At 46.5% G+C, this 27592-nt stretch overlaps 1 long non-coding RNA gene across 7 annotated transcripts in view; it reads right to left on the reverse strand.

Annotated features, from left to right (window-relative positions):
• Nucleotides 1-2063: 2063 nt before the first annotated feature.
• LOC110212235 (uncharacterized) overlaps nucleotides 2064-27592 on the reverse strand; it is a 45866-nt gene continuing 20337 nt past the window's right edge. For 3 of the 7 annotated variants that reach the window (XR_013484159.1, XR_013484157.1, XR_013484160.1), the window contains 4 exons: nucleotides 26374-26440; nucleotides 24263-24343; nucleotides 12334-12461; nucleotides 2064-2580 (listed from right to left, as the gene is read on the reverse strand). This is a non-coding gene — a long non-coding RNA (uncharacterized LOC110212235). The other 4 variants (XR_002325613.2, XR_013484158.1, XR_002325610.2 and 1 more) reach the window with 4 other exon arrangements.

Genomic DNA, 27592 nt, shown 5'->3' on the forward strand with positions numbered 1-27592 from the left:
AAGAAGCAGGAAAGTAGTTGCAAAGGGCAGAGACTCAGGCTGGGAAATAGGAGACAGGCACAGGAAGTGCTCGGGAGAATTGACTTATTTCTGACTCAGCAGGCCTCCCCAAAGTGTGGGCTGTCCTTCAGAGCGGCTGCTCGCGTCGTTTCCTTCTCCCTTGTGCTGGTTTGGTCCTCTACCCCCACATAACTGGGAAGAGCCAAGAAAAGCTCTGCCTTCTCCAGCCTCCCCTTCCCCCGGGGGTGGCCCAGACGTTCTTAGCAACTTGGGAGCAGAAAGGAGCTTTCAAAAAAGGAGACCAACTCACACAAAGGAAGACCCCTTCCTGCCCTTCCAGTGTGACCTTCGTGTCTTCCACGGTGCAGTGACTCCCACCTCCTGGCCGTTCTGCTCTCGAGATCCTCTATCCTGACTCTGGGCGTTTTCACTCCTCCTGTCTCCGTGCCGGCCCCCACCTCTGCCTCCTGGCTTCCCTGGCTTCCTTCACATCTCAGCCAAAATCCCTCCTTCTGCAAGAAGCTTTTCCTGGTTCTCAGTGTCCTCAGTGTTAGTGCCTTCCTTCCCAGATTGCGTCGATGAATTGTGGCTGCGTCTCATTTATACACAGCAATTTTCTTATTCTCTCCCCCATTTAAATTGTGAGCTCCTTGAGAGCAAGGGCTATTTCTGCCTTTCTTTGTATCCCTGACACTTAGCACAGTGCCCAGCACATAGTAGGTGCCTAATAAATGTCCATTGACTTTACTTATGGCCTGATGTAAAACAGCTGAGGATTGGGAGCATGATAATAATAGTAGCTAACATTTATACGGTACCAGTTTTGTGCCAGGCACTGTGCTAAGTACTTTACAAATATTACCTCCTTTGGTCCTCACAACAACCCTGGGAGGCAAGTGCTATTATTGCCCCCATTTTACACTTAGGGAAACTGAGGCAGATAGGTTAAGGGACCTGCTCAAGGTCACCCAGCTAGTAAAGCAGCTTGCCCACATCGCTAAGCTAGGTCATCTCGTGACCCCACCCCCACCCCACTACTCCCAGACAGAGTTAGCCAGAGTTAGCACATCAGGGCAGGGGTCAACATAACTTGGGCCTCGCCCCAAAGAAGGCAGGAACCATGAGTTTTATAAGAAGGGATCAGAGAATTGTTCAAGCACTTCTACTTGAGTTTCCATCTCTAATGTCACCGGAAGGAAGGTTCCAGAGACCGGCAAGAAGCCCTCACTATACTTGGAAGGGATATGAAAGCTTCTAGTATTTTCCAGAAATGGAAGGGGGAACATATCTAGAACACAGGCAGCCTGATGCAAGATAACCTTAACTTCTGAAAACAGGGATTGTTTGGGCTCCCAGAGGTGACGTTACAAGGGGCCTTGTGGATGTGCCGGACTAGAAGTGGGAAAGAGGGAGGCGGTCAACGTCAGTGTGCAGACAAGGAGGAATGAAAGAACCAGAAAACTAGGAAGTAGGCCGGCGAGGCCCTTTCTGCCCCAGCTTTTGAAGGGGATACTCTCCACTCTTTCTTCTCTTCTCTCTCATTTCTCCTTGAACACAGGACTACATCATCCCCATTCATACAAAGCTAAATTATATGCTGATGATCTTTGAAAGCATTTAGCACAAAAATAAATATCACCAATCTACCAAATAATTTCTTTCTATGGAGAATGTTAGCTTTCATACAAAATCGCTGTCATCCACCCACATGCCAAGCATAAGCACAACAAGCAAATGAAAGGGGATTATATCTCTCCTGAAGAATCTAAATAAACCTTTCAGGCTCCAGTCCCAGGAAAAGCCTCAACCTTTACAGAGGAAAAAATTGAAGCTCAGAGAGAGTTCAAGTGACCCGCTCACGGTCATGCACCTAGGAAATCAGAGCAGGATGATTCACCAACTTGCACTCACACTAGCAGGCCAGGTCCCCAGAAGACTGCTCCCCTCGGGATTCTAGGGGTAATCTTGAATGAGAACGTTGTGACTTCTAATACTGTTACTCATGGGCCCTCATCTGGTGTATTCCTTACCACAATATCAATCAGCCAGTTGACATCAATTAATTAGCTTTTACAAAAGGCCATTTATTGTGAAGTCATAGAAAGAAGTTTACAAGAACATTCCCCCCAAGTGGAGTGGGCACATCCTCCTCTCTGCACAAAGTCCACGAGGAGAGTAGGCTCAAAATTTGGTATCAATCAAAATTAAAGGTTATGAGGCATATACTAGGGAGTACATGGAGCCTATAGGATTACCTCATTACACCTGGCTCCAAGACTTTTTTTTTCCACCTTCAGAGTGTCTCCATCAAGTTTGCTTCAAAGTGTGGTGTCTTGATAAACAAGTTAACTTGTTAAGTGGGCTGGCTCCTTTCAGGACACAATTTCTCAGTTGATGGTTCAATCCCCTGCTGGGCTGGGTCAAGAAGGTACATCAGCTGCTGGACCTGGCTGCTGCTGCTGCCAACTTCAGTGGTCTCTGCTACCAACTGGTTGCTGAGGGGATTCTCACAGTTCATCTGACCTTCTGAAGTTCACAAGGTTATTACCCATTCAATTCCATCTCCAGATACTCCTCAACCTAAGATCAGAAACACGAAATTCCATCTCTGTATACTCCTTAACCTCAGATCAGGGAAGAATAAACACAAAAGAAATAGAGGTACCATCCATTCCTGGATAACATGGTAGCTGGAAGGAGAGGGGGTAATATGGCTTACTGCTGACCTCCCACCCCCAAAGTAGCTCACAGCAGTCTTCCTCACTTAAAAGCATTCAGGGAAGACAGCCTATATCTCCACTCAAACCTTTTTATGTACATTCACTTCCTACTCAACTTCTCCTGCCATCTTATAGCTCCTCAGCCAACCCAAAAGACTTGTCACCACAGTCCCAGTCCTTTAGTTACTCACGGATGGAAGAAGGTTCACTAACTCTCCATGTGTTAGATTGAAAGAGCAGAGAATATTATTCATCCTCTGAAGTTAGGGGAAGGGCCCTTTCATCCTGCATGAATAGGTGTGATGTCTCCTTAGCCCACAGAACAGGTAGTAGTAGGCCCTGGGTGCCCTCAGGTGTGGAGGGAGTAGCAGAAGGGATTCCCTTATTTGGAGAGCTGGGAACCTTCTTGGACTAACAGCTCTTATCTCCCCATTTCCCCACTCAACCCCACCCATATTCCAGATTTGGCCACTAGGTGGCACCTGCCTCCAGCTCCCTGATGTATACTAATTGTTAGCCCTACCCTAGGCTTATTATTCTAACTATGGGGCCAAGGGGTGGGTGAAGGGGAAAGCGTGAAGAGATGAAGGCAAGTGGCTGAACTAGGAGCCTTGAAGCCCCCTCCCAAGCTCCCTAGACCCCTCCCCATTATTCCTGGGCAGGGGCACATGGTGGCAGCCACAGCCTGTAGTGAGTCTAGGTAATTTCCCACCCCTCAATCTCCCACTGCAACCTTGCATTTAGGCACTAGGGTCTTTCAGGATGCAAACTCTCCCTAACTTTCAGCCAAGCAGCAGTGACAGAGCCCTGACCTGGGAGGCAAGAGCCCCCCACTCTGCCAATCACATTCACTGTGTGACCGTGGGAATGCTCCTTTCCCTCTTTCCACCTCCACTAGACTTGTGGCTCTCCATATCCCTCCCAGCCTTCACATTCTCTGTTCTGAACTTCCTTCTAGTTCTGAAAAGTTCTATGCTGTTCTAAACTCCTTTCCCTTTCTAGAGTCCCAACCCTGGATCCAGACCCTGCAGTCTGAAGCAGAAACCCATACTGCTTTCACATGCATAACAGAAACCACTTGAGGCTTATCTAGTGCTGTGGATTTTGAACAACACCCATCCCTCCCTCCCTCCACTGTGGCTGATAATAAAAACCAGAGCACACTGAACCCAATCAGAGCTTCCCACTGAGGAAGGCCACTCCTCAGGGGAACACTTGGACAGGCAGTAAGGACACATTACAGTTACAGCCACATATATTCCACATGTGAGGGGAAAGTCCTGGTCCTTTCATCAAAAACCTGGATTCAAATCTGATCTCTCCTACATATCATCCATGTGACCTTGGAAAAGTCATTTCCATTCTAGACTTCAGTTTCTTGCTCTGCAAAATAGGGGGGTTAGGTTAGATGACTTCTCAGATCCCTTTCAGCTCTAAACAGCATGGCCCTAAATCACTTAACCTCCATTAGCCTCAGTTTTCTAATCTATAAAATGGGGATAATAATGCTTTCAATACCTACCTCCTGAGCTGTTGTTAATCAGTCAGTCAACAAGCATTTATTAAGTATCTGCTGTATGCCAGGCATCGTAGGCACTAGAGATACAAATATAATGAATGAAACAATCTTTAAGTGCAAAGAGCCTGAATTCTACCAGAAGCGGACAATAAGTTTATATGTAAATATACAGAATAAATAGAAAGAGAATAAATACAAAGTGGTCCGTTGCAAGGTATTTAACTAAGTGTCAGCTATCACAAAGTCGTTTGAGAGAGAAGGCAAGCAGGGGAATCAGGAAAGGCCTTCTTTGGAGAAGGACGGGGCTGGCTAGTACAAAGGGACAAAGTCTGGAAGTGGAGTGTCATGTGATGAACAGAGACCACCATTTTGGCTGGATTACAGAATTCAGGAGAAAGAGTAACGTCTAAGATGACAGGAAAGACAGGCTGGTTGCCGGCAAGGCTGTGTGAAATCTAAACTGAGGAATTTACATTAGATCCTAGAGACAACAGGCAGCCACTGGAGTTTACTCAGTAGGAGAGGAGAGGAAGAGAGCAAGCGTTTATGAAGTGCCTACTATGTGCTGGGAACTATCCGAAGCTCTTTACAAATATTATCTCATCTGATCGACACAACAACTTGGGGAGACAGGTGCTGTTATTATATCTGTTCTGTAGTTGAGGAAACCAAGGCAGGCCCGGGTTAAGTGACTTGTCTGGGTCATACAACCAGTAAGTATTTGAGGCCACATTTGAACTCAGGTCTTCCTGACTCTGGACTGAGTAGCATCACCTAGCTGTGAGAGTGACATAGCAGGCATGCGGCAGATGAAATGTGGTGAGAAGAGACTTGATGTAGGGACACCAGTTAGGAGGCCATTGTGCAAATGCAGGCGAGCGCTGATGAGGGCCTGACCTCAGGTGGTGGCCAGGTGAGTGGAGAGCAGTCAGGTGACAGATGTTGTAGAGACAGAAACAGCAAGATCTGGATAGCAAGTGGTTGGATATGTAGGGTACAGAACATCGAGGATCTAAACCTCACCTCCCTGGAGAAATGACAGCTGTGCATCCTGTTAACATTATCACCCCCCCACCCCCACCCAGTGCAGTGTAGACTTCCCGCTAACGTTGTGTGTGACATTCTGTGAATTTAGTAGGCAGGGAGATGAGGGCTGAGAGAGGGCACAGGAGTCAGTGGCAGAGGAAATACTGAAGTCACAGGGTCAGGACCCAGGGCTCCCTGATTCCAGGTCCAGGGCTCCCACACCGTCCAAAGCCACAGAACAGAAGAGAATTAAGGAAGGCAGTGCTGGTACAGACTCTACTTGTGGGAGAAGGATGAGATCACTATGGACCACAGCAATCCGGGAAAGCTTCTTGGAGAAAGCCCTGCAATGCTATGGCTGTGTTAGTGAACTGTGAGCTCAGTTGTGAATCAGCAGCATGACGTGGCAGCCCCCAAAAATGGCTAATGCCATCTTAAGCTGTATGGACAGAAATAAGTGTCCAGAAGGAGAGATATGGTAGTGTTACTGGGTCTAGTAGTATGATCCTGCCTAGATCGATCCAATCAGCAGATCATGTTTGGTTCAGGGTGTCACATTTTAGGAAGGAAATTGACAAATTGAAAAAGCCATGCTAAGTCCAAAGGACAGGAGCCAGGTTGGGAAGGACACTGGAAACTCTGCCAGACAGGGATCTGTTAAAGAAACTGAGTATTTTTAGTCTGGAGAAGGCTTCCGGGTTGGAGGTGGGGGAGGAAGGGATCTGCCATCAGATCTCAGAAAGGTTGTCAAGTGGCAGTTGTGTTCTGCTTGGCCCAGAGGACAGAGCCAGAAACTATGGGCAGAAGTTGCAGAGAGACACATTTCCGTTTGATATAAAGAAAAATGTCCTCAAATGAGTGGTAGCAATCCAGAGAGACCTCAAAAGTTAATTGCCCATCGGTGGATATCTTTAAGCAGGGGCTTAGCTGTATGTACAGTGCAGACAAGTTAATGCCATCAGCTCTGGCCTCGTGGTGGGCCTTGACGTATGTTCCAGGTGGGGGGGGGGGAATTCCATGTGCAAAGGAGACAAGACTAAATAGGCAAAGTGCAGGGAGCCTGTCCTTGGACTCCAGAAAGCATGCGGTAGAAAGGAAGTGGTAGGGGAGATGTCTGAGGGGGCCAATCCACACAGGGTGTTAAATGCCGAACTAAAGAGTTTAACATTAGAATCAATGGGGAAAAAAACCATGGACTTGGCCTCAAGACACATTTCTGCCACTTACAGCTGTGTTACCTCATTCGTGTAATAAAAATAACAAATAGTAAATAAACAGTAAAACAAATACTAAAAGGAGTCTGTGATTCTGTGACAGGCAATGGAGAACCCTTATAAGATTCTCGAGCAGGGCAATGACAAGAGCTACTCCATAATGAGGCCTCCTTGGGCCTCCTCCTCTGGCTGAGCCACACCCTCCAGGGGGCTCTGGGGCCCAATATCTGGGGCCTCCATTTCCCATCTATGCCAAAATTATTGTGCTTTTGTTTCAAATCTAGGTCATGGGGGCAGAGGGGGTTAGGTGTGCTTTCTAAAGGCTAGATAACAGAGCTAGGAATAAAATGCAGGTTCCTGGGTGCTACTCACTGTTGAGCAGGCTATCTCCCTTGGATCACAACATCAGAGCTAGACAATGCCTTACAGACCATATAGTTAGCCCAATCTTTATGAAAGAAGTCTTTCCTAATATTTCTCAGTTATTAGTGTGTTCTCCCTCCTCAAATTACCTTTTACTTATCTGTGGGCGCATTGTACCCCTTTTCCCCAGTAGGTCTGGGACTGTCTCATGTTGTCCTCATCTCTCTAGCACCTATCACAGTGCCCACCACATAGTGAACATTTCATAGATGCTTACTGAATGGAACCAAAAGGGAGGAACTGAGGCCCCAGAAGGGGAAGTGACCCACCTGGGGTCCCAAAGTCAGTCAGCTGCAGAACCAAGACTTGAATTCAAGGCTTCCTCTTTCCATTACACCACCCTCCCCTCCCCCTCTCTCTCCTCTCCCATTCCTTTGTCCTACTTTCCCTTTTCTCTCTTCCTTTATCTCTACCTCTTTCTTTTACTTTTTCACTCATTCATTCCACAAACTTTTAGTCATTGCCTATTCACTTCCTTCTTTCCTTGGTATTGTGGAAAGCACCCAGGATTTGGAGGCTCAATATCTATTAGGTCTACACTGTCTTTCTTTCACATAGTGTGTACACTGTTCTTCTGGTTGTATTTTCTCAGTGTCACATAACCTCATCTAAGTCTTTCCAAATCTCCTTACACTCCTCACTTAAGGGCACCATAGGATCACATTACACTAGAATGCCACTGTAGCTAGCAGAGGTGGCAAACACAGGAAACTACATTACCCAGAGTTCTGTGGGGCAAAGGCATATGGCGGAAGGTGTCTAAGCAGGAATACTGAAGAAGAAAAAGCAAAAGGAAGAATGGAAAAGAAGAACCAGGAGGGCAGAACAGAAGAAAGGCTCCATGTTGTATCACTGATTTGGGAGGCAAAGAGGCTTCACCAAGGATGAGGTCATGCGAATGCCCAGGTGGCAGAAGCAACAGCAGATGGCAGTTACAAAAGGGGCAACGGCAGGAAACAGACTGCGTACTGGCAGGGGGGTGTATGTGCTCCAGGACCAGGGAATCACAGCTTTCAAGCTGCTGGGACCGGGGACTAGAGGGTCATCTATGTAGAAGAAGGGATCTTATAGATAAAGCACAAAGTAAAATCCTCTCATTCTTTTGATCCAGGCATTGAGGCCTCAAGCACTTAAATGACTCTGCCCGAGGTCCCACTGATAATAAGAGGTAGAGGTGCGATATTTGAACTCAGAGCTCCAAATCCAGGGCTTTCCCTACTGACAATGTGAATGTGTTCCTTGCTAGTGCTGTATGTGTGGCCTCAGTCCTATCGACGTCTTGCTCTATGGTTGTCATGTGCGTCTGTGTTCAAAGTACAAAACTTCCAAGTGAGCCAAAGCCTGGTGGAGGGCGTGAGCTGTGCAGACAGAGGCAGTAATGGGAGCACCATCTTCAGTCAGTAGATCTTGTCACCATTTGCCAACTTTTGGACACTTAATGTTTCAAAGCTAACTAGTCATGACAGGATCAGAATATTCAGAGAGTTTTAATGACTTGCCTACAATAACGGTTACTATTACTGCTATTGGTAATAATGATGATGATGACAATAGCCAACATTTAGGTAGCATTTTAAGGTTTGCACTCTGTAGGTTATTTCATCTGATCGTCACAACAGCCCTGGAAGGTAGGGGCTATTATTATTATCTCCAATTTACAGATGAGGAAACTGAGGCTAAGAGAGGTTAAGTGACTTGCCCAAGGTCACACAGTTACCAGGTGTCTGAGGCTGGACTAATCTCAACTTGGGTCTTCCTGACTCCAAATCCAACACGATCCACTATGCCAGCTTATTGCCTGCCAGTAAATGTCAGAGGCGGAATTCCAACTCACTTCTTTCTTAATTCCAAGTCCAGCCCTTTCTACTATGCCACACGATCTTAGGGACTGGAGAGAATGCTGGATTTGGATCCAAGAGGACATAGGTTCAAATCCCAGTTCTTCCACTTACTGCCCGGGGGGTCTGGGGAAACTTCCTTAATGTTGTTGCTAGGCCTCATTTTCTTCACTTGCAAAAGGAGAAGGCTGAACTAGATCGCCTCCATTGGCCCTTCAAGTTCTGAATCTATTCTCTTGTGGTTCCTGCAGGAGATCCTTAGATGTGCTGATTATGGAGTCCAATCTCCTGATTTTGCAGAGGAGGAAACTGAGGCCCAAGGAGCCTTTTTGAAGATCACACAGGTTCCAGTTCTTTGCAATTTCAAATTTCTCTTTATATCCTCAGTACCAGTCATTTGTATCTGAGCATCCTCCTTTGTATGGTCAAAAGATGCCAGTGCTAGAAGAGACCTCAGAGATCATTGAGCCTAACCCTCTCATTTTATAAAGAAAGAAAGAGGCAGGGGTGGGGAACCCTGCAGCCTCGAGACTACATGTGGCCCTCTAGGTCCTCAAGTGTGGCCCTTTGACCGAATCCAAATTTCACAGAACAAATCCCCTTAATAAAAGGATTTGTTCTGTAAAACTTGGACTCGGTCAGAAGGCCACACCCAAGAACCTAGAAGGCCTCGAGCCTGCAAGTTCCCCATCCCTGAGTTAGGGAAATGATTTATTCAAGGTCACACATATAGTAGGTGGCAAAGCCACAATTCAAACTCAGGCCTTCTGACTCCAAAACCTTCTTGCCCAGAGAGTTCTGGGAACCTGCTGAAAAATCCTTACTGGTCAGTTCTCCATTTTCAACAGCCCTCATCAGCCACCAGAAACTCCTATCATGACGCACTTCCTACTGGTGGTCAAGTCACAGTTTCCCCAACTACAGCAAGGGAGGCTCCTTGAGCCCCTGAAGAGATTCCAGAAAAACCCTGGTCTTATCAACAACACACTGAGAAGCCATCCTTGACGAAGGATGACTTTTCATCCAGCATGCTTTTCTTCTTGGCCTCAGTGTCCAGCTGCTGCCTTCTGATAAGTGGGCTCCCTTCAGAAACAAAGAGGCAGTTGCTCTGGAGCCAGAGGTTCAATTTTGACTCTAGCACTGACTGGTTGGGTGGCCATGGGCAGGTCACTTTGGCTCTTTATACCTCTGTTTCTTTACCTTTACTCTTGTAAAATGTAAATAGTAGTCCTTGCAATTAATAGACAAGCTTTTCTTAGGCACCTACTATGTGCCAGGCACTATGCTTGATGCTAAGGATGTCAATACAAAAGAATGAAACAATCCCTGCCCTCAAGGAGTTTACAGTCTATCAGGCAAGATAATACATAAACAGATATTTGTACAGAATAAATACCAAATAAATTAATACAAAGTAGCTTGAGAGGGAGGGCATTTGCAGTTGCGGGGAGGGGCAAGGAAGGCTTCATATGGAACATGGTGCTTGGACTGTATTTTGGAGAAAGAAGAGAGTTCTAGGAGGTTGAAATGATAAAGGCATGGGAGTCCAGCCAATCCAAAGGCAAGGCAATGAGCCTCTGTCAGACCTAATACCTCACTATTCAATAAGAACTACGGAAAACACTTCAGAAATTAGATATGAACCAGCGTCTTGTGTCATATGCCAAGCTAAATTCAAAATGGATACATGACTTAGATCATAAACAAATTAGAGGAGCGAAGAAGAAATTATTTTTGGGACCTCTGGGTGGGAGAAGAACCCATGGCCAAAAAAAGAGATGGAGACAATCACAGAAGATGAAATGAACAATACTGCTTCCATGAAATTAAAAAAGGTTTTATACAAACAACTAAAGACAACCAAAATTAAAAGGAAAACAGGTAACTGGATGGGAGGCAGCAAAATTTTTTGATAAGAATCTCATTTCCAAGATATATAAAGAACTGATAGAAATTTATATGAATAAGACCTATTCTCTAATTAGATCAAAGGATATAAATAAACAGTTTTCTAAGGAAGAAAATCCAAGCTCTATCAAGAGCCCTGGGAAAAAATTCTCCAAATCACTAATAATCATACATATGCAAATGAAAACAATTCCGATGCTACATCTCATTCCAATAAGATTGGCAAGGTTGACAAAAAAGAAAAATGACAAATGTTAGAGGGGCTGGAGGAAAACAGGCTATGTGGTGTAGCTATAAATTATTACAGCCATTCTGGAAAGCAGTTTGGAATCATGCTTAGAAAGTTGCTAAATGTGCATACTGTGATCCAGTGATATTAGTAATAAGCCAATACCCTAAACAGATTTCTTTAAAAAAAAAACCAATAAGATGCATATGTACAAAGATGATAATAGCAACCCATTTTGTGTTGTCTAAGAATAATCTTATGCTATAAGAAATAATGAAAGGGATGATTTTAGAGAAACCTTAGAAGACTTGTATTAACTGGTACAGTCAAGTAAACATAACCAAGAAAACAATTTATACAATGACCACCACAAAAAAAGATAAATAACTTCAAAAGACTTAAGAATTCTGAATACTTCAATAATCAGCCATATTTCCAGAGGATCCACAATGTACCATGCTACCCACCTCCTGCCAGAGAGGTGATGACTTAATGAGATACACATTTTTGGACATGGTCAATTCAGGAATTTGCTTTGCTTGACTGCATATTTGTCACAAGGGTTTTGTTTGTTTTTTGGGGAGGAGGAAGGAAGAAAAAATAGATAATTGGTTAACTGAAAAAAAAAGTAAATTTTTTTTTTAAAGACACAGATATGGGAGATGGGAGGTGGAGGACACTGTGAGAGAAACAGAGAGGATGCCAGTTTAGCTGGACATTAGAGCATGGGAGGAATTTTATAAATGTGACTGGGAAGACAGATTGTAGCCAAGTTGTAAAGGGCTTTAAAATCCAAAGAGGGGAGTTTACACTTTATCCCCGAAGCACAGGAATGTTATAAGGAGAACACTTTGCAAACCTTAAGGTACATAGCCATGAATTACTATTATTATTATTATTATTATTAAGAAGAAGAAAAGTTATGGCTGGTATAGGCTCAACTGTCTTAAAAAAAAACCACATACACAACTCTACTCCCATTTATATGGTGATTTACGCTTTAAAAAGGTCACCACCACCACCCTATGAGGCAAATGGTACAAGGACTATTATCCCCATTGTATAGATAAGGAAACTGAGGCTCAGAGGGGTTAAATGGACCTGCCCAGGAAGTCAAAGCTGGGTGAAGAAAGCCTTGTCAGTGGTCACTGTGTGACTTGCTGGAAGAGGAAAGTTGTTAGGCATGATGTAAACCTGTACCTGGGACCCTAGATTATCACAAAGTTTATATCTTATCTAGAAAACCTGTTTCTCCTTTTGACTTCACTGTTTCTGTCACTGATACCACCATTCACCTCCTTTCCCATGTTCAAAACTTTGGGGCTCTCTCTGACTTGTCCATTTCCCTCACCTCTCAGCTACCAGGCTCTCTCAACTCTATCTCTGAAATATCTTTCATCCCTTCCTTTGTGTACCCACATCAAGCATTCTAGTACAGGGCCAGATTAGCACTTACCTGGACCACTGGAGTAGCCCAACTCCACTCTCTTCCCTCTCTGGTCCATCCTTCAAGTCATAGCCAGGACAAAGATGAGATCATATCACTCTCTTGTTCAAAAATCTCTAGTGGATTCCTCTTACGTCCTAAGAAATTAAAATAGTCACTAAGAATAGAGTAGATGAGTTCAATAGTAACAATCCATTTGGGTTACACATCTAAAATTATAGCACATATCAACATATATAATGGACAATATGGCATAGAAAGCTGGGCTCAGAGCCTGGATAGGCTAGCTCTGTGTCACATGGGCAAGTCCCCTAAATTCTCATGCCCCGGCCTCTTCTCTGAGATTATAAATTACAGAAGAGTTGCTGATCTACATAAGTGAAGGGAGTTTACAAACCATGAGTTCCCTACACCAATGAAATTATAACACATATGTATGAACATACACAGACACATGTATGGAAGCATATAGTGAATATCAGCTCGATTTTGTGACTTTCTTTAGCAGTGCTTGGCATTGGGGGGGGGAAGGAAGAAGGGAGAGGGAGAGGAAAGGGAAGAGGAAAGGGAATAAGCCTTTATATAGTGGTTACTCTGGGCCAGGCACATAGCAGGCACTTAATAAATGTTTGTTGAGTGTCAAGCTCTCATGCCAAGCACTTTACAAATATTATCTCATGCGATCTCACAAAAACCCTAGGAGGTAGGTGCTGTTATTATTCCCGTTTTAAAGTTGAGGAAACCAAGGCAAACAGAGGTTAAGTGACTTGGGGCCCAGCCCTCTATCCACTGCACCATCCATCAGCTAGCTGCCAGGGCCCAGGACAGTTCTCTGGGCTGTAACTGAGCTCCAGGATGCGGGACATGCATAATACTGCAAAGGGGATCAAGAATTGCTGGAGAAAGTCACAAAATTGAGTCACACTGTATGTTTAAGGTGAACCTGAGTTCAGATCCAGCCTCTGAAACATACTGTCTGTGTGACCCTGGGCAAATCTCTTAACCCCGATTGCTTCCTCATCTGTAAACTGAGCTGGAGAGGGAAAGGGCAAACCACTCCAGTATCTTGGCCAAGAATATCCCATGCACAGTATTGGCATGCTATGCTCCATGAGGTCACAAAGAGTTGGAAGTGACTGGACAACTGAATAGCAACAACAAAAACAATATGTTGTGTGTGTGTGTGTGCGTGCGTGCATACACGTGCTGTACATATAGATTTTGGTCTGAAACCGTAACATGATTACTAACTCACGATTTGGAAACTCCTTAGTACTTTCTGGTCCGACGTGCCTGGGCCCATGAGAACGAGGGGACTTGCCCATCTGGCCCACAGAGAGCATGTGTTGGTCGGCAGGCAACATTTGAAGCCAGGTCATCCTGGCTTGGAGGCCAGCCCTCTATCTCTACACCACAGTGACTCACCAGAAGGATCTGTGAGAAGCATCAGGCTAACGCGTAGGAAGATAACCATAACAGAGCAATGTTGTGAAGCTGCACAGAGGAGAGTGCCTGCATCCAGAAATGGAGCCTAGTCAACAGTGTCGAATGCTACACAGAGGTCAAGGAAGACCAGGCCTGAGAACAGTCACAGGGTTTAGCAATGAAGAGATCACGGGTGACCTTGAAGAAGATAATTTCAGTCAAGTAGCAAGGATGGAGGCAGCTAGGTGGCTCAGTCGATAGAGCGCTGGGCCTGGAATCAGGAAGACCCAAGTTCAAATCCAACCTCAGAAACTTACTAGCTGTGTGACCCTGGGCAAGTCACTTAATCTCTGTTTGCCTTAATCCATACAGAGTCACAAAGAGTCAACAGTGGGGACAGAAACCAGAATGAAAGGGGTTGAGAAGTGAATGGGAGGTGAGAAAGTGGAAGCAAGCAGTGTGGAGACTCTTTTCTAGGAGTTTGGCAAGTGAAAGTTGTTTTTTTTTTTATCAATAGGAGACATGGGGGGGTGGGGCTTGCTGGATTTCATCTGAGGGTAGAGGGCTTTACTCAAACCATATGGTAAGGGGAGAGGGCTTAAAGGTCACCTGTTTTCCTCCTCTTGTGGCTTCCAATGGGCCTAGGTCTTTAACCTTTTTGCTCACTCTTTTCCAATCTAAGTGCAGGGAATGAGGTGTCCGATTTGCCTAGGGAGCATGAGACGTAAGGATCCTGAGGAGCCTTGACTTGAACTTGGTACGATTAATGCCATGTAGAAACTGAGTCCAACTCAGCCCTCCCCCAAGGAAGAGGTGGCAGAGTGGGGGTGGGGTCTCCAGGTGTCAGGAGCAACGTTGGCATGTTTATTCTTGCTATCTCTTTGATGTAAACATCCCTTAACACAACAAGAAGCCAGGAGAGATGGCAGCCGAGGACGAGCCAGCGGACAAGGAGAGGAAATGTTAGCAGAGACAACTTTCCAGAGGGGATAAGAGTGGCATGGGACTGAGGACACCAGTAGAGGGGTAAACAGAGGGACACCTAATCCTCTGAAACTGAAGGAGAATTGGGGGAATTAATTTCTTAAAACGTTGGCTAGGGATGAGGTAGGGAGGAATACTATTATCATCCAAGTGTGAAAATTGTCAAGAGTGGGAAATACTTCCGAAGGCGCCTAGTCCAACTTGTGGAGCAGATTTTTGGCCAAGTACAATATCAACAAGTCAGTGACCGTCCCGCCCTTCCTTGCACACTGGAACCCACGACCTCCTGAGGTAGCCTACTTTGGGATCGTTCTCTTAGGAAGCAACGTGAGCATCGGTAGGAGGAAGTGGAGATGGTTCGTCTTGAGAAGTTTGGGGCCGGGAGATGAGGGGAGGACCACGATCAAGTGTGTGAGTGGCTGTCCTCTGGAGGATTCCACCCGTTCAGCTTGGGCCCAGAGGCAGAACTATGCACAATGGCTGGAAGGCTCCGGATGCCAATTTAGGCCTGGTGTCAGGACCTCCAGCTGTCCCCCAGTGGAATGGGCTGCCTTGGGAGGCAGTGGGCTGCTCTTCATAGACTATCTTCAGGCAGGGCCTAGACGACTATATTAGAGTGGGAATTCCTCTCGGGCATGTACTGTACTAGAGCAGGCCTGCACAACCTGCGGCACGCCAAAGGATTTCGGGGGCCAACCAAAATCCTTTGGCATGGTTGTGCAGGTCTGTACTAGAGGGACCTCAAGGTCCTGTCCAACTCTAAGGTTTGGTTTTGTTCTGAATAGATACCAAACCTAATCTACCTTTCTACAGCTTCCACCTGTTTCTCTAAGTAGACCAAAGCAAATCTTTTATCCATATGACAACCCTCCAGATAGTTGAAGGCAATGATCCTGTGACCCCTGAGTCTTGTATTCTCTCAGCTAAACCTCCTCCCCTGTTCTTGTAGCCTGGTATCAAAGCCCTTCACCATCCTGGTCATCCTTCTCCTGTACCCCACCCCTAGCTTATAAAAGCCCTTCCTAAAATGTGGTTCTCAAACTGAACCCAAAGGGACTCTTGCTTGTTTCTCTTGGCCTGGACACTATTCCACTGTAGCCAGCCCTCCCCACCCTCACCTCCCAAGCTAGTTTTAGGCTTTTAAAACTTTGTTCATCATCAATTCAATTATTTCCTCTTGAGCCCCAATTTCTTTCCCTCTTTCAAGCTCTTCAGTATGACCATCCAGTATTAATCACATGACCCACATAAAAGTGACAAAAAGGGACAATTTATTTAAAATTGCAATGAAGGAAACTGCACAAATAGAAACCACACACACACACACACACACACACCCCCCAATGGCCCAGACTGTCACCTCCTAACCCCCAGGGACAGAAGGTCAGAATCCAGCCAGTCCTCTGGGCCCTTCGCATTCATCCACTTTTAGCCAAAGGAAGGAGGAAATGGTGAGTAACTTGCCAACAGGACGACCACAAAAGGGGCTATGTTTTCACGGTGGAGTCACCTTGTCTCTTTCCTGATAGAGCCATGAGCCTGCAGGATGCTACAGCATGTGATCCCTGTGTAGAAGGGCTGAAGTCTCCCAGGGCTTCCTGAGAGATAGAAGAGTCCTAGGTCCAGCACTGAAATGCAGGAGGGCAGGAAGGATCTCAATGTCTTAAAAATCCAGTGGCACATGGGATAGCATGGCACGGCTTGGAGGAAATCCTCAAATCAGAAACCATGGCCTTCCTCCATGTTTACCTTCTCCTCTCCTCTTTCCTAAGTGCCCGAGCACTTCTTTCAAAAGATCCTACCTCAGAGACATCCCTATGCCCACACAGCCTCTGCCAACAAGCCATTCAGGACCCTCTGTCAGTGAGTCTCTTGGGCTCCAAAGCAATGTGGGAAGCCCTAGAGGACATTAGGTTGTTTGGTTTCTGGCTGATGTACCACACTGAGGTCGGAGTCTACTAAAATCCTCAAATCTCTTCAAATGAATAACTATCTAGTCACACCTTGCCCATCTTATATTTGACAAGTTCAGTAAGTTGACCTTTTTAAACACCAATATCAGATTTTAATCCATCCCTATTAAATTCTACCTTCTGAGATTCTTTTCAGGGTTCTAGTCTTTCCAGGCCTTTTCAGAAGCTGACTCTGTCACCCAACATGTTGGCAGTCCCTCTCTGTGTCATCTGCTCATTGCTAAGCATCCTATCTCTGCATTTATTCCAGTCACTGGTAACCTGCTGAAAGGCAGAAGGCTCAATACGGATTCCTGAAGAACTCTATTAGATACCTCCTCTCAAGCTGACAGGAGCCATCAGCAACCACTCTTTGAGCCCAGCAATTCAAGCAGTTTCAAGTCCATTTAGCTTCTCCCCCATCCAGCCCCTGTCTCTCTGGTCTGTCCACCAGGGCAGCATGATGGACTTATTCAAAGTCTGAAAGCTAGGCAGAATGCACGTGACAACACAAATGAAGTCAGTCTGGTCGGTCCTTTGTAACCAGCCATCCCTTTTCTACATTCTCATTAGCTGCTCCTTTGATCATGTGGTCTAGAATTGGGTAGGGACTGAATTCAAGGTCTCCGGACTACGGTTTTTAGGCTCTCCTTGTTTTGCTTTTCTTGACTCTCAGGACAACATCTGGCCACTTTCCAGTCTTGCAGCACCTCTCTTGTCCTCTCTGGTCACTAAGGTCCCCTCCCCTGGTTCTTCTAATAGCCCGGACTGTCCATACTTCACGTACGGCTGGTGACTTGAGTTCATTCCGTGCCGGCAGGTGCTCTCTTATTATCGCCTTGCTTATCTCAGGTTTCAACAACCTGTAGGCCATTTTTTTCTGTTCCTTCCAGTCCAAAGATCATCCTTCTTGGCAGGGAAAACAAACAAAGCTGGAGCCAAGTAAGCTAGGAGAGTGACCAGGCAGCTGGCAGATGACAGCAACAAGGATGGCAAGAGTTACAGTAACACTTAATAGTATCTGTCTGGCACAGTGGAGAGAATTTGACCTGGAGTCAGGAAGATTTGAGCTCAAATCTTGTCACAAACATACCTCCTAGTTGTGCGACCCTGGGCAAGTCACTTAACCTCTGTTTGCCTCAGTTTCCTCATTTGTAAAATGAGAATAATAATAGCACCTACTTCCCAGCCTCATTGTGAAGATCAAGTTAGAAAATATAATTAAGCCACTACACCACTATATAATGTTAGCTATATTATTGTTGTTGTTGTTATGCTATGTGACATTGAGTAAGTTACTTCCCCTCTCTGGTCTACACTGTAAAATGACAGGGTCAGACTCTATAATCAATAAGCTCCCTCTTGGCCCGGTCAGGCTCTGTTCTGTGATATTACTATTTCTCAGGTTCTTTGCTTCTGAGGACTGAGCTGTGTGGTACAAAGCTCACTCAGGGCCTTGCAGATCTGCTGACTGACTGACAAAGATCTCAGCATTTAGGAGGCAGGAGATCGACTCCAGCCCAGGCTCCCAGGGAAAGCTTCACTGAGGCTGAGGAAAGCACAAGGGGCCCCAAAGGGCCTTCTCGCTTCAGGGGCCCCTGTTTTCCAGTCTGCCTACACTGGTCTCACAAGGCTGAGTTTTAGCCAAGATGCTGAACCTGCTTAAAAGCATACCCTCTGTGGCTGGAAGGAGGCCAGGCACCATTGGTCTCCCCACTTCCAGGCTACCCCTGCTGTTTTATCCTATATATGCCATCAAACTCCTCTCCAAACTTCCCGCTGGGATCATAGAGATTAAAGTGACCTTAATAGATCTTCTAGGCCAAGCCCCTTCATTTTACAAATGAGGAAAATGAGGCCCAGAAGGGAAGTGACTTACCCAGGGTCACACAGCTAATAAGTGGCAGAACTGGGATCTAGGCCTGCTGACCTCAAAGCTAATGCTCTACTCATGGAGACACTGAGTCTTCATCAACACCCACGTCAGTGTTTTCCACTGCCAGCAGGCTTTTTCTGGAATGAACCTGACAGGCCTAGGATTAGTTTCATTCCCTTTCCATTCCACATGCTTATCCTAAGATCAGAGGCCCTTAGAGATCATCCTTCCAGGGGATCTTCATCTTCCTTGTGTCATGGGCCCCTCTTGTCATCTGGTGAAGCTCTGGAACCCCTTGTCAGAATGATGTTTTTAAGTGCATATGATAAAATACATAGCATGACAAAGGAAATCAATCATATTGAAATAAAGATGTATTTTTTCCATCCAATCTCAAGGACCCCTGGAAGTCTATGCACAAACCCCCGCCATCAGCCTCAGGTTAAGAACCCCTTGCCTCATCCACACTCTGATTTTACAAACGAGAAAATGGGATCCCAGAGAAGGAAAATACATCATCAAAGATAAAAGGCAGGAGAGCTGGCATGGAGGCCCAGGACCTCTGCCTGCAAATCAGTGTTCTTCTCACTATACAACATACTCATTGAGTCCACAAGCATTTACTAAGCACCTACTATGTGCCAGCCATTGTGCTGAGCACTGAGGATACAAAGGCAAAGACAATGCCTGCTGAAGAAGCACTAAACCGGGGCAGCTAGGTGACACAGTGGATAGAGCACTGGCCTTGGATTCAGGAGGACTTGAGTTCAAATCTGGCCTCAGACACATAACATTTACTAGCTGTGTGACTCTTGGCAAGTCACTTAACCCCAATTACCCAAGAGAAAAAAAAAGCACTAAACCATTTTATACAAACAAGATTTCAATGGGATAAATCTAAATTCCTCAGCCTGGCATTCAAGGCCTGTCCATAGTCCAGCCTTACCATCCTCTTCCTCCTCTCTATATTTCCCCTGGTAGATCAGCCTCTCCACTGTCTCCATGACCTTTTACCTGCCCCACTTAGCTTTATTCCTTTTTCTTCACATTAGCCTATGTCCGTGTCCTCTCCATCCAGCAAAAGACCATGAAGGCTTCAAGGCCTAATTCATTAACTACTCATGTGGTGGGAAAGATCTGGAACTGAATGTCAGGAGGCTGGGGTCCTAGTGCCAGCTCTACCACTGACTCAGTCTGGGACCTAGAGTAAGTCTGCTCCCCTCTCTGGGTCTCAGTTTCTTTCACTGTAAAAAGAGGAGGGTAGTATAGATGATTTCCACCTTCTCCCTTCCAGCGCTGATCCCACTCAGTCCAGGCCCACCCGCTGTGGGTTTGTGCTCTGTGTCTAATTCACGGACCATGAGGCTGACGCTGGGGGTCAAGTGTCACCGCCAAATATTCAGAAAAAGTCCTGCTCACTAGTATTTCAGAGACGGAGACAACCGACTGGATTGGGGGGGGGGAGGGAAAGTGGGGGTGGGGAGCGGTACTCCCACTCTCTGGCTGCCTTTCTTTGTGCCTCTAGCCTAGTTTTTTTTTCCTTTGCTGGAAAGAATTGCAGGTGCAGAAACTGCACGCGTCATTAATTGGCCAATTTGGGGGGCTATTAGCCACTTGCCCACTCCTTCCCAATGACTAAGTGGCCAATTGAGTCTGTAATTAGCCCAGCACAGATGGTTTCTGTGCCTTTCACTTTGGGAGGGCACAGTTGCCTTGAGAGACAAGGAGGCGGGGCCAGAGGAAGGGGCTGCAGTGAGGGGGAGACCACCAAAGATTTGTATTTAAGATTCAGTTTTCTAAACAAGTCAATGGACTCTTCTCCATTTTGGAAAGGTTCCTCTGGGCTTCAGTGGATGCTGGGACAAGGCTCTTATCTCTGAGAGCATGGAGATCAGAGCAGCAGAAATACACATCTAGAAATTATTTCACAGGCCGTGTCATTCAACTCAGTCATTTTGCAGGTAGGGAAAGAGATCAAGAAAGGCTGAGATTTATAGAGTTAATGGCAAAGGTTAGAGTCAGGCACAGCCTATAAATCCTCCTTTATGAGAGTGTGAAGAAACGATATAACAACAACAAAATTAACATTTATATAGCACTTTAAGGTTGGCAAAGCACTTTATAAATATTATCTCATTTCATCCTCACAATAACTCTGGGAGGTAGATCCTACTATTATTCTCATCTTACAGACAAGGAAACAGAGGGAGATATTGGGTTTGTGACGTATGACTTGCCCAGAGTCACACAGTAAGCGTTTGAGGCTGAATTTGAACTCAGTCTTCCTGACTCCAGGACTAGCATTCTCCCCTCCAGGCCGCCCAGAACCAGGAGGTTCTGGAGAAGCAGTGCAGCCCACTCTGGATTTGGAATCCAGACTCTATTCCTGCTCGGCTCTGTGGGCCGAGGCGCTTCCCGGGCTGCCCTTCAGGACAGCTCTAGATCTGGGGCACTATATTCTTCCTACTCCCCAGTGGGGCCCTGTTTCTTCAGCCTCAGCCCTGCCAGGCAGAGAGCCTGGAGCACACCTTCTCCCAAAGGGGAAGCTCTGCCATTTCAAGGCTCTGTGTTCTCACCGTTTTATTTAATTGAACAAGCAGTTATGGACCACTGGCCTGTGTGCCAGATGACAGGAAGACCAAGATCAAGAAACAGGCTTTGCCCTCCAGAAGCTTACATTCCACTGGAGGAAAACAGGAGCACACAGACAGGTAAATCAAAGGTACACACAAGGGAATCTGGGGAGGTCTTGTGGGCATGCCCTCCACCTATGCAGATCCCAATCTTCCCTACCCCATACTCCATACTTCAGTAAGAGGGTGAAACATTCCTTATATTGCAGCCCCTGGAGATAAGCCTCACCTCTCTGTCCTTAGCTAGGCTGGGCCTCCCACAACAGATGTTCTGAGCCCACACTGCCTTTCCAGTACAGTGGGTCCTGCCCGTCCTCATGTCCCTTCCTCCAGCACAGTGATGCATCAGTATGGGAGACCTTTGTGGAAAAGATTGAGATTGCAGTATGTGATAGTAACTATGTTTCCTCAAATTCAAAAGCTCAAAGGACCTCAGGGATCATCCAGGCCACTCCCTTCAAAGACAAGAAATGAGGCCCAGAGCAGGAAACTGACATATCCAAGGTCACACAGTGACCAGGGTATCAGAGCTGGGTCTCAGGTTCTCTGGTTCAAAATCCAGGGCTCTTTCCTCTACACCATGAAGAGAAAACAACTGTCCCAGGCCTGACCTAAGCAGAGCTCAAGGGTTAATCCCAGAGGCCCCAGGAACAAGCCAGGCCTACACCTGTGTCTCCCCTCCTAGCTCGGGCTGCTTGTAACCCCTCCTGGCCCAACAGCAGTTTGGCACAAGGCTACAGATAGAGGAGAGCAGGGGGATGAGTAACTAATCAGTCAACAGGCCTATGTTCATCAGACATAGGCCATGTGCCAGCCACTGGGCTAGGTGCTTTAGACATAGAGAAAAAAACCAACGACTCCCTGTCCTCAAAGGAGCCAACAGGTCCAGCTCCCTCTGGCCTTCCCCTCCACCTCATTCTGCGTATTCTCTCTACTGTGGGAGTCATGTCGGTCCTTCAGACTCCGAGCTCCCTGAGCACATGGGTGTGAGCTTTTTAATTCCATTCTTTCTCTGCCTTCTCCCTCTTCATTAGGTTGGACAGCACAAGCTTCAGTGGGATTGGAGGGAAAAAGAGAAGCAGGCCTCGAGTCAGAAGACTTGGGTTTGAATCCTGCCCCTGATACTTCCAAGCTGTGCTAACAGGCCAGACTCCTCTTTAGGGCCAAGAAATTGCACAGGGATGTTGTGAGCAAAGTGGTTCATAAACCTTCAAGTTCTGAAGAGATTTAGGCCACTCAATCCAGCAAACATCTGCTAAGCACGTCCTCTGTACTCGGTCCTGGGCTGGTCACTGAGGGCATCCAGATGAAAAATGACCCATTCTCTACCTTTAAGGAGCTAACAGTCAAACAGAGAAGGCAGGACAGCCGTAAAAGGCCAGGGCTGCACTAGCTGATCTCTAAGCACCCTCTCAAACAGATAATCAAGCTACAAAGGACTAAGAGAGAAATGCAGAATGACAACAGGAAAGTGAGCTGTATCACAGCGATTTGTATAAATATCAGCAACTTCAAAGCTGGAGTTTCCTTAGAGGCACCTAGTCCAGTTCTGTCTTTGTACAGCTGGCTGGCTTATCTCCCCATCAGATATAAGCCTCTTGAAGACAAGGAATGTATCATTTGTCATCTTCGTATCCTCAGTGACAGAAGAGGTTTAGTTTGAATAGACTTTGAAATATCTGAAGGGGAGTAAAATGAGCTAAGTCTGGACCTTCAGGTCGTTTGGAGTCACGGAGCGGAGGGGACCGAATGCTTACATTTTAATTGTAGGCTCATCGATGCAGAGCTGAAAGCAGCCATCTAATTCAACACCTTCATTTTACAGATAAAGAAATGGAAGTCCAGCAAAAGATTTGCCCAAGGTCACACAGCCAATAAGTTGTGGTCAATCAACAAGAACCTGGATTAAGCACTTACTCTGTTGCCAGGCCCTGTGCACAGTGGGGCTGTGACGAAAAGTGTTAAACATGGTTCCTGACCCTGAGGAGCCCACAGTCTAACATAGATACATGCAAGATAGATACAATGTAAATGGGAGGTCGTCTCAGATCAAAGGCAGTAGGGGTGGATGCAGATACACAACATTATTACTACTTTTTTTTAGACCTCACTTGTGATTTCACCGGTTTAAAGAAATTCCCTGTACCAGTGCAGGTTAGAACCTGCTTGAAACTTAATAATTTCACTGAGAGGTGGAGTGACTGGCCCAGGGTCATACTACCAGCATCAGAAGCAAGACTTGAAATCAGATTTTCCTGACTCCAAGGTGGGTCTCCATCCATTAAGTAGGCCATGCTGCCAGAGGCAGCTAGGTGGCACAGTGGAAAGAGCTCCAGGTGCAATCAGGAAAACCTGAGTTTAAATGTAGCCTCAGAACTTATTAACTATGTGACTCTAGGCAAGTCACTTAACCCTGTATGCCTCAATTTCCTCACCTGTAAAATGAGCTGGAGAAGGAAATAGCAAAACACGCCAGTATCTCTACCAAGAAAACCCAAATGAAGTCCTGAGGAGTCAGACATGACTGAAAACAACTAAACAACAAGAACAGGTCATGCTACTCATCATAACACAGTGAGAGAACCCCCAAGGCTCTCAGGCAGCTCCTTTCCACCCAGGCCACAAGGCTTTCTGAGTTCTTGCCTCTGTTTGGTATTTTACCTCTTTTCTCACCACCACAGCCTGGGGTGCTCACCTCCATCAGCCTCTCTCTTGTGCTTCAGTGGGGCAGCAAGCACAGTGTAAAGCAAAGAGCCTTGAAGCTAGAGTCGGGACACCTGTGTTCAAGGCCAGGGACTGCTGCTCACTTGATTTGTGATCAAATCAATTGACCTCTCTGGGCCTTAGGTTTTTTCCCACTATAAAATTAATGGATTGGGCAAAATAATTTCTAAACACTTCAAGCTCTAACAATCTCTGGTTCTATCCTAATTGTTTTTAATCAGCTGGGGACTGGGAAGCCCAACAACCAAACTGTTTTTGTACCTTTTTCGAATTATGTACAAAGTAACCATGAATACTTCTTAGTAAGTAAAGTGCATAAATTTTGTGATTGCTATTTTCGATACCTTAAATGCCTCTTCTTCTTCCCCTTCCCTTTCCTCTTCTGTTCTTTCCTTCCTTCCTTCCTCTCTCAGTTTTGGGGAGGCCTAGAGACAACAAGGAAAGCTGGGTTTCAGATAGAAAAATTGTTATCCTAAGTTACTGATGAGAAGGTGGAATATTGCCCTGCCATCTTCCATTATCATCTAAACAGAGGTTAAGCTGGTGGTTGGCCTTTTACAGTAGAAGAACTGTGAGGGTATGGGACTCGAGAGAGGTAAGATTTGAATAGAGGGAGGGAGGAATCGAAAAGAAGGCATGTTGCTCTGGGAAAGCTGTCCTGCACTGGCACTGAAGTACGGGTCGTTTTCAAAAGAGGCTGGGAGTCTGGGTTGAGTACAGAAAGAGGAGTACTGAGAACCTATGTAATCTGCTGGTGTCACAAATTTTAAAAAAAAAAGGTAGTTCCCATCAAACAGATATGTGGCAATAGGACGAGTACCAGAGTGGGAGTTAGAAGACCCTGGGCTCAAGGGCTGGCTCTGCCCTTAATATGCCAGGTGTCCTTTACAAGTTATATGCCCCTCTTAGCATTTCCCTTTCCTCATTTGCAAAAAGTGGAGTTAAACTCTCTTGGCCCTATACTTCCAATGACCTTGGGCAATTCATTGCCTTCCTCTAGAGCTCAGTCTCCTCATCTATAAAATGGGATAGAACCCCCACCCACCCAGAAGGTCAAAAGAGGGAGCCGCTGACTGCTTGGGGATGCAATTTCCAAAGCCCTGTATACTTGCAAGATGATTATCCTCATTCGCCATGAAGCAGCCGTGGAAGGGGAACCTGAACTCCAGCTTGTGAGAGCTGGAAAGGACCTTGGGGTCCGATCACCTTGTTTGACAGATGAGGCAATCTAGTACCCGGAGAGAGGAAGGCACAGGAATTTCCCAAAGTCAAAGAGCATAAAGTGGCGGAGCCAAGACCGGGGACTCCCAGCCCGGAACTCCTCCTCCCTGCCCGCCAGCGCACGCCGGGTAGAGTCGGAGCGGAGGAACAGCCAGAGGGTTTCCGGGGTGGACCAGGGCTCTTCGCTGGGCGGATTTGAGACAGGCTCCAAGCCGAGCCAAGGGACTGAGGCGGTGGGGGTGGGGCAGCGGAGGCCTCCCGCTGTGCTGGGCTTCCGGAGTGCGGAGTGCGAGACAGACTCGGGAAGGCGGGTGGCTCTCGCTTAGCAGAGAGCTCTTAGCAGTTTCCTGGACGGCCACGTGACGGCGGCGGCTGCTCTGGGCCAGCCTGGGATCAGACAGGGAGGCTCCTCTGCCCCCACCGCAGGTGGCCCAGAGCGTGGGGGAAAGTGGGAGCCAGTGCTGCTGCCCGGGGGCAGGGGACTGGACCTTTGGAGGAGGCGTCCCATCCACCTGGTGGAGCAGGTGTGCAGATGCGTGCGACGGCAGAGACAGGGGGCCTTCCCCACCATGAGAGGCTCTCCGTTCGTTCCCCTCTGTGCGTCCCTCCTTCCTTCTGTTTGCTCTGTCCCTCCTTCCCTCTGCCTGCCCACTCCGTGCAGCGGCCTGTTCCTCTCCTCCTCTTTTCCTCTTTTCAAAAATGTTCCTATTTCATTGTTATGCAGGAAGAACTTGAGAGCTCAAGTCCGATTGTGTGAACTGTTTGCTTTGTGACCTTGGACAAGTCTCATTGGCCCTCTATATCTCAGTTTCCACCTCTGTATACTGAGGTCGGCTTAGGTTCCCTCTGAAAGCCCTTCTAGCTGTGAAGATCTGGGTCCACAGTCCATGAACTCCAGTTCCCTCATCTGTAAAACGGGGTTCACAACAGCACCTACCTCATGGGGCTGTTGTGGAGAGAGCTTTGCAAACCTTAAAGCTAGATAAAAGATGGCAATTGTTTTCATCTACACTCTATATGTATTGGTGTCTTGCAGCTTTTACATACTACCTGCTCCTTCCCCACCACCCCCTCTAAAACACAAACCCTGGATCCTGAGGCACCTTGTGAAATCATTTACCATTTACATTCCTTTTTTAGCAACTAACCTTGTCTATCCTCACCTTCTACATCCCCCTCTTGCACCAGCTTCCAGCTTGGGAGTCCAACCTTTTTCATTGTTGTATCCACTCACCTGACTGCTGGGCAGAGGCTGAGACAAGGTTAAAGTCCAGGATAGAATCAAATAGCTGCAACTGTCCCTAGAAGAAAGAATTTCAGAGCTGTAGTGCATTACCAGACTGCCCCCCCCCACCCAAAGCTTGCACATTTCTGTGGTTGCACCAAAAATGTAATAGAGTGCCAGCTCCCCAGAAATTCTGCCAACACACCAACTACCTTCAATAGGCTCAGTTGCCTCTAAATGTAGCTTCAGGCTTCCACTCTCTTTATTTTCCAATCAGACTAATTTTTCTTGTACGTAGATCTGATCACATCCCTCCTCTACTCAAACACCCTCAGTGGCTCACTGTTGCCTACTGAGTCAAGTTCAGATTTCTATGCCTGGCCTCAGTTTATATTGCCAGCCTTGCCTCACACTTACTCCTCCCTAATGTATTAACTATACCATTTTCCACAGTGGCTATACCAAACCTCCTCTTTTCTCAATCCATGGCATCCCTCCCCCTTCTCTACTGGAGATCTCACCTCCTACTTCACTGAAAAAACTGAAGCCATTCATCAGGTGCCCCCCTTCTCCCCTCATCTCACATCCCTTGGACATCTTCTCCCATTGTCTCTGCATTCCCTGAGATCTCTGAGGAAGAGGTGACCCTTCTTCTTGCCAAGGTGGTCCCATGTACCCTTGATCCCACCCTGTTCTCCAGAGACTGCCCTCATTCTTACCCCAACTCTATTGACACCTGTTCCTTCTCTGATGGCTAAATAAATCCATGTCTCCCCATTCTTAAAAAAAAATGTGCTGTTCCCACCACCTCTACTAGCTATCATCCTATACCTTTCATCCCCTTCTTGGCTAAATCCCTTGAGAAAGCAACCTTCATTTGATAATTCCACTTCCTGTCCTCTCACTCAATTCTAAATCTGACAACCCAAGGCTCAAGGTGACCTTTTGGGACTCAGATTAATCCTATAACTGAGCTCATTCTCCCCAGAGACCAAAGTGAATAGAGGAGGGTTTCCTCAAGATGTGGGAGGGGATGTACTTTTTTTCCCCCTTGCTATGTCTTCAAAGTAAATAGCTAGTAAAAGCTAATTGATATTAACTGGTTAAATGGAACTGGGGGCACCAATCACTGCTGGCTAATAGGGGTGGGTGGAAGAAACAGGTCAATAGCATTAGAGGAGACAAGCGGTCACCTCATCTGGGGGGGAGATGTAGAAGTCTGGCCCTG

The sequence above is a fragment of the Phascolarctos cinereus genome, unplaced genomic scaffold, assembly GCF_003287225.1.
Source record: "Phascolarctos cinereus isolate Bilbo 61053 unplaced genomic scaffold, phaCin_HiC Scaffold_9;HRSCAF=440, whole genome shotgun sequence".
Classification (NCBI taxonomy): Eukaryota; Metazoa; Chordata; class Mammalia; order Diprotodontia; family Phascolarctidae; genus Phascolarctos; species Phascolarctos cinereus.